Source organism: Vombatus ursinus, unplaced genomic scaffold (genome assembly GCF_900497805.2).
Source record: "Vombatus ursinus unplaced genomic scaffold, bare-nosed wombat genome assembly UNPS02014812.1, whole genome shotgun sequence".
Taxonomy (NCBI): Eukaryota; Metazoa; Chordata; class Mammalia; order Diprotodontia; family Vombatidae; genus Vombatus; species Vombatus ursinus.
The window spans coordinates 101,132,962-101,142,488 of record NW_020954590.1 but is presented as its reverse complement, the minus strand read 5'-3'; the positions used below and the strand labels follow the sequence as shown (position 1 = coordinate 101,142,488).

The 9,527-nt window shown below is 37.0% G+C and overlaps 1 pseudogene; it reads left to right on the top strand.

The window, feature by feature from the left end:
• Positions 1–239: 239 nt before the first annotated feature.
• The window catches only part of LOC114054035, a 194,959-nt pseudogene continuing 185,671 nt past the window's right edge, over positions 240–9,527 (top strand).

Sequence of the window (9,527 nt, the reverse complement as noted above, 5' to 3'; positions counted from 1 at the left end):
CACCTCCTAATATGTACAGTTGTTGAAATTAATATTAAGGAGGGAGATGAAACCAAGTTAGTAAAGACAGGGACTCAATTCAGCTCTCCCAAATTCTCTTCCAAATGATGTTAAAATAATGCCTCAAGAGAAATTTTGGAGCAGCAGATCCAATGAAAGTATGGAGTGAAACAATTTTACAGCCCAAGACAACTTAGAAGCTAAGGAGGAAAGGTCTGACTCACTGGGGTGAGAGTGGAATGAAGAGCAATGGAGGCCAAGAAAGCTTAGGCCATGCCCCAGCACCCCAGCAGCAGGCCTTGGGGGCAACTGAATCAGCAGCAGCTGTGGATTATGGAGATTTCAGTCCACAGACAGTAAGGGAGGGGGTCAAGAAATTGGTTAGAGATTATATTGGAGCCTTTTTGGACACTGGAAACAGTTCTCTATTGCATTGCCCATATGTGATTCCAGTCACAATCCCAGGGCAAGGGGGGGCACTAGCACACTAGACCCTGTAGCTGCATGGAAATGGGGACCTTAAGCAAAGTTCCATGACAGAAAAAATTACCTTCAGTCACTCACAGACCAAAGCACAAACCAGAACAACAGTGACAACACCTGTCCTCAGATCATACCATCTTGGAAGAACTGAAAGCTTACAGATTCCCAGAACTAGCTGTTCAAACAACATGAAGTTCAGGACAGTGCCTCCTCCACCCAGAGAGCAGAGCCCTCTTTAACATAGAGTTAAAAGCTAAGATAAATAGATTAGGAAAATGAAAAAAAACAAACAAAACAACAACACCTCCCCCCAAAAATTCCTGACTATAGAAAGTTACTATGGTGACAGAACATAATAACACAACTCAGAAGAAAACAATGTCAAAAACAGTTACATAAAAAGACCCAAACTAAAATGTGAATTGGTCTCAACCCTAAACAGATTCCTGTAAGAGATCAAAAAGGATAAAAAAATCAAATATGAGACACAGAGGAAAAATTGGGAAAGGAAATGAGGGCAATACAAGAAAATCATGAAAAAAGGAGTCAATAACTTGGTAAAAGAGGCACAAAAACAAATGCTGAAGAAAATAATGCTATAAAAATAGAATTGGCCAAATGATAAAAGAGGGACAAAAATATACTGAAGAGCTCCTTAAAAAGCAGAATTGGTCAAATGGAAAATGATGTACAGAAATTAATTGAAGAGAAGAACTCATAAAAAAGCACAATTGACTAAATAGAAAAAAGGTACAAAAATTCAATGAAGAATGGAACTCCTTAAAAGGAAGAATTGGCTGTATTGGTTGGTGGAGGGGGATATAACAGTTCATTGAAGAAAATAATTCCTTAAAATTAGAATTGGGCTAGTAGAAACTAATGATCCCATGAGACATCAAGAAACAATAACAGAAAATCAAAAGAATGAAAAATATAAGAAAATGTGAAATATCTAATAGGAAAAAACAACTAACCTAGAAAATAGTTTGAGGAGAAATCAATGTAAAATTATAGGATTATCTGAAAACCATAATCACAGAAAGTGTCTAGATAACTTTCAAGAAATTATCATGAAAACCTACCCTGATATCCTAGAACCAGAAGGTAAAATAGAAATGGAAAGAATACACCAATCACCTCTTGAAAGAGATCCCAAAATGAAAACTCCCAAAAATGTTATAGCCAAATGCCAGTGATCTCAGGTCAAGGAAAAAAAATATTGCAAGCAACCAGAAAGAAACTATTTAAATATCATAAAGCTACAGTCAGGCTTACACAATATTTAGCAGCTGCTTCATTAGAGGATCAAAGAGCTTAGGATATGATATTCTGGGGCAAAGGAGCTAGGATTCCAACCGAGAATCTCCTACCCAGCAAAACTGAGGATAATCCTTAAGGTAGTAAAATGGGTATTCAATGAAATAGAGAACTTTTAAGCATTCATGATGAAAAGATTAGAGTTAATAAAAAAAATTACTTTCAAAAACAGGACCCAAGAGAAACATAAAAAGGTAAACAGGAAAGATAAATCATAAGGGATTCAATAAGTTTAAATTGTTTACATTCCTACATGGGAAGATATCTGTAACTCCCAATAATTATAAATTTAGGGTAATTAGAAAAGTACATGGGGTGTGAGTTGATTATTATAGGATAATATAAAAAAATAAAATTGAGGAGTAAAAAAAAAGGACACATTGGGAGAAGTAGAAAAAGGGAAATAATCTCATATAAAAGAGATATGAAAGTTTTTACAATGGAGGGGGAAATTGTAGAGGTGGGCCACAATGCATGAACCTAACTCTCAACAAAATTGACTCACACTGATAATAACATCTATATTGAGATGAGCACAAAAATCTATCTTACCTATAGAGAAGTAAGGAGAGGAGAACAATATTAAAGGGAACTGATAGAAGGTCAGGAGGATTGGGGGAGATGGTGGTAAAAAGCAAAATACTTTTGAGGAGGGACAGGGTTAAAGAAGAGAGAAAGAAAAGTTTACAGAGGGAAAAGCAGGATGGAGGGAAATACATGGTTAGTAATCAGAAGTTTGAATGTGAATGGGATGAAATTACCCATAAAATGGAAGTGGATAAACAAAAAATAATCTTACAACACATTGTTCAGAAAAAAAACACACTGGAAGCAGAGAGATACACAAAGAATAAAGGTAAGAGGTTGGAACAGCAACTATTCTGCTTCAGCAGAAGAAAAAAAAGTGAAACAATCATGATCTCAGATGAAGCAAAAATAGTTCTAATTAAAAGAGATAAATAAGGAAACTACATTTTGCTAAAAGGTGCAATAGACAATGAAGTAATAACAATACAAAACATATATGCATCAAATAGCAAAGCATCCAAACTCTTAAAGGAAAAGTTAAATGAGTTACACGAGCAAATACACAGTAAAATTTTGCTAATAAGTGACCTCAAATTTCCCCTCTCAGAACTAGATAAATCTAAACAAAAATATTTTAAAAAGAAGACAAGGAAAGGAATGGAATTTTAGAAAAGTTAGACATGATAGGCCTCAGCAGAAAAATGAATGGAAATAGGAAGGAATATACTTTTTTCAGGAGCACATGGCACTTACTTATAATGTTACCATTTATTGAGGTATAAAAACCTAACCAACAAATGCAGAAAAATAGAAATATTAAATGCATCATTTTCAGATGACTATACAATAAAAATTACATAAATAACTGTGGAAACACAGATTAAAATTTATTTGGAAATTAAGTAATCTAATCCTAAAGAATGAGGGGTCAAAGATCATAGAAACAATCAATAATTTCATTAAAGAGAATTACAATAATGAGGGAACACATCCAACTTTATGGGATACAGCCAAAGCAGTACTTAAAGTAAATTTTATATCACTAAATGCTTACGTCAATAAAAGAGAGGAGCAGATTAATGAATTGAACAGCAACTAAAGAAACTAGAAAAGGAAAAAATTAAAAATCCTTAATTAAAAAACAATTTGGAAATCCTCAAAATCAAAAGCGAGATTAATAAAACTGAAAGTAAGAAAATTTTTAATTAATGAACAAACTAGGAGCTAGTATTATGAAAAAAATAGATAAATCACTGGCAAATTTGAAAAAAAAGAGAGGAGAAAATATAATTACCAGTATCAAAAATTAAAAGGGTGAATGCAACACCAATGAAGATGAAATTTAAGTAATGATCAGGGATTGTTTTGCCCATATATATGTCAATAAATCTAACAATCTAAGTGAAATGGATGAACATAAACAAAAATATGAATTGCTGAGATTAATTTAAAAAAGAAAAACAATACTTAATGAAGCCTGTCTTAGAAAAAACAAAGTGAACCAGTGATCAATAGGCTCTCTAAGGAGAAAAAATCATGACCACATGGATTCAAAAGTGAATTAAATCAAACATTTAAAGAATAATTAATTCAAATACTATATAAACTATTTGGGGAAATGGGCAAAGAAGGAGTCCTCGCAAATTCCTTTTATGACACAAATATGGTGCTGATACCTTACCCAGGAAAAGAAAACATAGGGAAAGGAAACTATTGAACCACTTCTGTAATGAATATCAATGTGAAGATTTTAAGTAAAATATAACTGATGAGGGTCTCCAGGTCTTCATAAGATTTATCTTTGATGTCATCAGGTCTTTTCATGGTGGGAACATATGCATTGTTGATGTTGTCATGGTTCTTTCTTGAAAGGGGACATCACATTGTCGTGAGCCTGTAATTCATTTATTTTGTTTGGCATACAAGCTGGTTGACTAGATGAGTTTTGATTCCAAAACTTATGCCAGCTTCACAGTGTTCCCTTTCACTGCAACTAATCAAAAAAAGTATATTCAGCTCTGGTTTTGATAAGCTGCTCTTCATTTACAAGCCTTGTTTCACTCAGGGTTTCTATTTGGATGTAATACCTGTTGAGTTCTCTCTCAACAAGAGCTGTTCATCTTTCCAGTATACGGGATTTCATATTGTCTGTCATTTCCCCCTGGAAGTAGCAGTGGGTTTCCACAGACACCTGGTTGTCTGAGCAGTCTTTTAAGGATTGCACTGCTCACCTCCTGAAGTGAAAAGGGGGCTAGAAAAAGTGCCCTAATATTGTCTCCTTACCCAACTCAACCTTGTTATGATGGTGGTGGGGGGAATCCCATTCTGGGGTCAAAACACACAAAACAAATATACAGAAGCATCTGCAAAGATGATCCCATTCACCATTGGCACATGGAATGTGCGCATACTTAAAGACAACAAAAAATTCAGTAGACCTGAAAGACAAAAAGCTCTTGTTGCAAAAGAATTCAATAAGTAGGTATCACATCCAAATAGCAACCCTGAAACAAGGCTGGTAAATGAAGGCCAGCTTACTGAAGTTAGAGCTGGATACACACTTTTCTGGGAGTGACCACAGTGAAGGGGAGCACCATGAAGCTGTTGTAGATTTTGCAATCAAAACTAATCTAGTCAACAAACTTGTATGCCTACCAAAAGGAGTGAATGACAGGTTCATGACAATGTGATTGCCACTTGCAGGAAAATGTCACGCCACCATCATTAGTGCCTATGCTCCCACCATGATGAACCATGATGAGGTCAAAGAAAAACTTTATGAAGACCTGGGGACCCTTATCATCAATGTGCCAAAAGAATAAAAGCTTATAATTCTGGGTAATTTTAATTCTAGAGTAGGCTCAGACTATCAGACTTGGCAGGGAGTCCTAGGGAGGAATGGAGTTGGAAATAGCAACAGCAATGGTCACTTACTAATGAAGACTTGTGCATCTCATGACCCTCTCATCACCAACACTGTCTTCCACTTACCTAAATGCAATAAAACTTCATGGATGCACCCTCTCAGCAAACATTGGCATTTAATAGAGTATGTGATGGTAAGAAGAGACAGACAGGATGTGAGAGTGACAAAGGCAGTGTGTGGTGCAGAGTGCTGGACTTATCATAGGCTTATCTTCTCCAAGCTAAATAGTCTTATTCAATAAAAGTGACATCCCCAAGGCAGAATTAATGTCCAAATGTCATAATACCAGAAGAATTAATTCAAACAGATTAGAACTCTTCTTTGAATGGGAACTGTTTGTTGCTAACTTGGAGAGAAAGTTGAACCAACACACAGTTGGTAACAGTGGAGCAAAAAACGTGGGCAGCTTTTGGAGATTTGGTGTATAGCACTACAATTGCTCATCTGGTTGGAACACTTGCAAACATCAAGACTGGTTTGATGAAAATGATTGAGAAATTTAGAAGCTGCTAAATGAAAAACAAGAACTCTACAAGGTTTACCAGCAGGATAATTCATCCATCTCTAAGAAGGCAGCATTTAATTCCATTGAAAGTAAAGTACAAGCAAAGCTTGGAGATATTCAGAATTCTTGACTCAGTAACAAGGCAGATGAATTCAGTTTTATGCTGACAGTAACAATCCAAACTGCTTTTATGATGACCTGAAGACTATTTATGGGCCAAAGACCTGTGGTGCATCTCAACTAATCAGTGTTGATGGAACCACATTGATTAATGATAAGGACATGATATCAGAGAGGTGGGCTGAACACTTCCATAGTGTTCTCAACAGACCATTATCAACTAATAGTTTACCTCAGGTTGAAGTCAATCCCTTCCTAACTGAAGTTCTAACTAAAGAAGAAGTGTGTTGGGCTCCTTTCATGTGGCAAAGCACCTGGTTCTGATTCTATTCCAGCTGAGATTTACAAGATAGGGGATCATTGTTCATACTAAAGATGACTGAAATTTTCCAGGTTATATGACAAGAAGAGGTTATCTCCCATGATTTCAAGGATACCTCCATCATCCATATCTATAAAGGTAAAGGAAATAAATTATCCTGTAACAATCACAGGAGGGTCTCTTTTTCAGTCATTGTTGGCAATATTCTTGCCAGAGTTCTCCTTAATAGACTGATGCTTTACCTGGAAGATGGTCATCTACCTTAGAGTCAGTGTGACTTCAGAAAAGGCTGAGAAATGACCAACATGATGTTTGCTGCCCAACAACTTGAGAAAAAATGCCAGGAACAGAACAGAGGTCTGTATACAACATTTATAGATCTGACCAAGGCTTTTGATACTGTTAGTCATGAGATCTTATGGAAAATCGTGTCAAAATTTGGTTACCCAGATAAATTCATCAGTGTTGTACATCAATTTCATGATGGCACGCTTGCCCAGGTTCTGGATAATGGACAGTGCTCTCTTGCTTTCTCAGTCACCAATGGAGTGAAACAAGTCTGTGTGCTTGCTTCCATGCTTTTTAGCATAATGTTTGCAATTATGTTGTCAAATGCTTTCAATGAGGATGAACATGGCATCAAGGTCAGCTAGTGCACTAATGGTAAATTATTCAAGTGGAAGGAGTGTTGGTGCATGATTTTCTGTTTGCAGATGATTGTGCACTCAATGCAGCCTCTGAAACTAATATGCAATGAAGTATGAGTTGATTCTCTGCTGCTTGCACTAATTTTGGCCTAACAATTAACACCAAGAAAACACAGGTGCTCCAGCAGCCACCACCACACTCTTCATATGTGGAACCATTGGATACAGAAAATGGAGAAGTTTTGAATACTGTGGATAAGTTCACTTACCATGGTAGTGTATTTTCCAGAGCCGTACACATTGTTAATAAGTTTGATACACTCATTGCCAGAGCTACCTAAATGTTTGGGAGTCTCCAGAGGAAAGTATGAGAGTGAAGAGGTATTAGACTGACTACCAAACTGAAGGTCTACAGAGCCATTATACTGAGCTACTTGTTGTAGGCCTGTGAAACCTAAACAGTATACCAGTGCCATGCTAGAAAATTGAATCCTTTCCATTTGAATTGTATTAGGAAGATTCTGAAGATCACCTGACCTGATAAGATACCAGACGCTGAAGTCCTTTCTCCACCTTCAAAGCATGCAACTCCAATGGGCTGACCATGTTGTTTGAATACAAAACATATGCTTTCCAAAAAGATTATTTTATGAACTCATACAGGGCAAGTGTTCATATGGTGGTCAGAAGAAGTGATACAAGGACACTCTCAATGTCTGTCTAAAGAATTTTGGAATTGATTGTGTGACATGGAAGACACTGGCACAGGACCACTCAGCCTGGCATGCCCACATCAGAGAAGGTGCTGTGTTCCATAAGCAAAGCACAATTGAAATAGGTCAAAAGAAATGCAAGATGAGTAAATTTAGAGAATCCACCCCAAATGTTCATATGAACTATTTGTGCCCGACCTGTGGTAGAACATTCTGACTCATATTGGTCTGATTAGCCAGTCAGACACACTGCAACTTGACTCTAGCATACTGATGTCATTTTGGTCCTCTTTGAGAACAAAGGACAACAACTAACCACACATTCTAAGTACCCATGTTGCATGGAATCATCTTTGCAAAAGTTTTTGTACTTTTTTGTGTTTCACCCTCAGGGTGGGATCCTTACCTGCTGTAGTAAGCAAGTGGAAGGTTGGGTGAAGCAGGCAATTTTTAGGGCACCTCTTTTAGTCACTTTTTCGCACCAGGAGGTGAACAGTGTAGTCCTTCAAAAGACTGCTCAGACACTCAGTGGGCTGCCAAATCCCCCTGCTACTTTAGTCCACTAAGAAGATTACAGGGCCTGGGCTGCCTGTACACATGGTTGTGACTACAACTCCCAGTGTATTACCAGCTGCTGCTTTGTCACTTCCTGCCACCACAGGCTTTTGAAGTTAGGTAAAAATGATAAAAAACTATAGATGATGTGTTTTGATTTGTGACTTAATTGGATTTAAATTAGGCAGCATAGTGTGAAGATGTAGTCCTCACTCTCTCTTCCAGTCATCAAAGTACAATAGAAAGACAAAAGTCAAGATCATTGATGATGACTCAGGAAAGTGGATGACCCTGGCATTTCTTATGTCTAACCAAATTCTAAATACTCCACAGACCCTACTTCAGCTCTCTTCATTGCTATTGGAGCAAATTGTCCTCATCCACCCATTCTGCTGGGGGATATCTGCTTAGAGTAGACACCCCCCTTAATTCACAGAAGAAGTTGGGACCCCTTGGTTGCCTTCAATCTTATTGAACCTATCTGCCAAAACAGTTTACTGGCCACTGCTCATGCTATAACTTCTTGGAGCTACAGGTTGGGTGAATCAGCTGAACAACCAAAGACAGAAAGCAGACCTGAAAAGGGAAAGACAGCCCTCACAACAGAGGTACTAGTCTTCCCTGAATACTTCCTACATCCTTCTAGGTATACAAAAAAAAAAAGACCAAAAAAATCAAACTCTGCCCTCAAGGAGCTTACAATCAAATAGAGGAGATAATATACAAACAAATATAAGCAAACTAGATAAATACAGGATTAATAAGAAATATTTAGTAAAGAAAAGGCACTAGAATTAAGAAAGGTTTATACAGGCTTCCTGTACAATATGAGATGTTATTAAAAACTTAAGGGAATCCAGTGAAGGCAGTGGGCAGAGATGAGGAGTGAGCATTCCAGGCATGAGTGACAGCCAGATAAAATGCCCAGAGGTGGGAAACATATTGAGTGTCTTGTTTGTAGAACATCAAGAAAGCTAGTGTAATGTGGTCCATAAGTACATGATAGGGAGTAAGGTATAAGAAGGCTGGAAAGGTAAGAGGGAATTAAATTAGAAAGACCTTTGAAAATCAAACAGGGGATTTCATTTTTGAACTTGTAAGTGATAAGAAGTCTCTGGTATTTTTGTAGGAAGTAACATTATTGGAAAAGCTCTTTTAACTAAATCACTTTAGTGACTGACAGGATAATGAATTTGAGTGGGGAGAGAGATTTAAGGTAGGCTGATTGAGGCATGGTCTGGAGAGGAATGGTGGCCCCTCCCTTTTCCACCTTAAAAAAGTCTGTTCTTTGGGAGCTCCCTACTTTATTTTTTGTTGCAAGGTGTAATCTTTCTTTTTCTTTCTTTCTTTCTCTTTCTTTCTTTCTTTCTTTCTTTCTTTCTTTCTTTCTTTCTTTCTTTCTTTCTTTCTT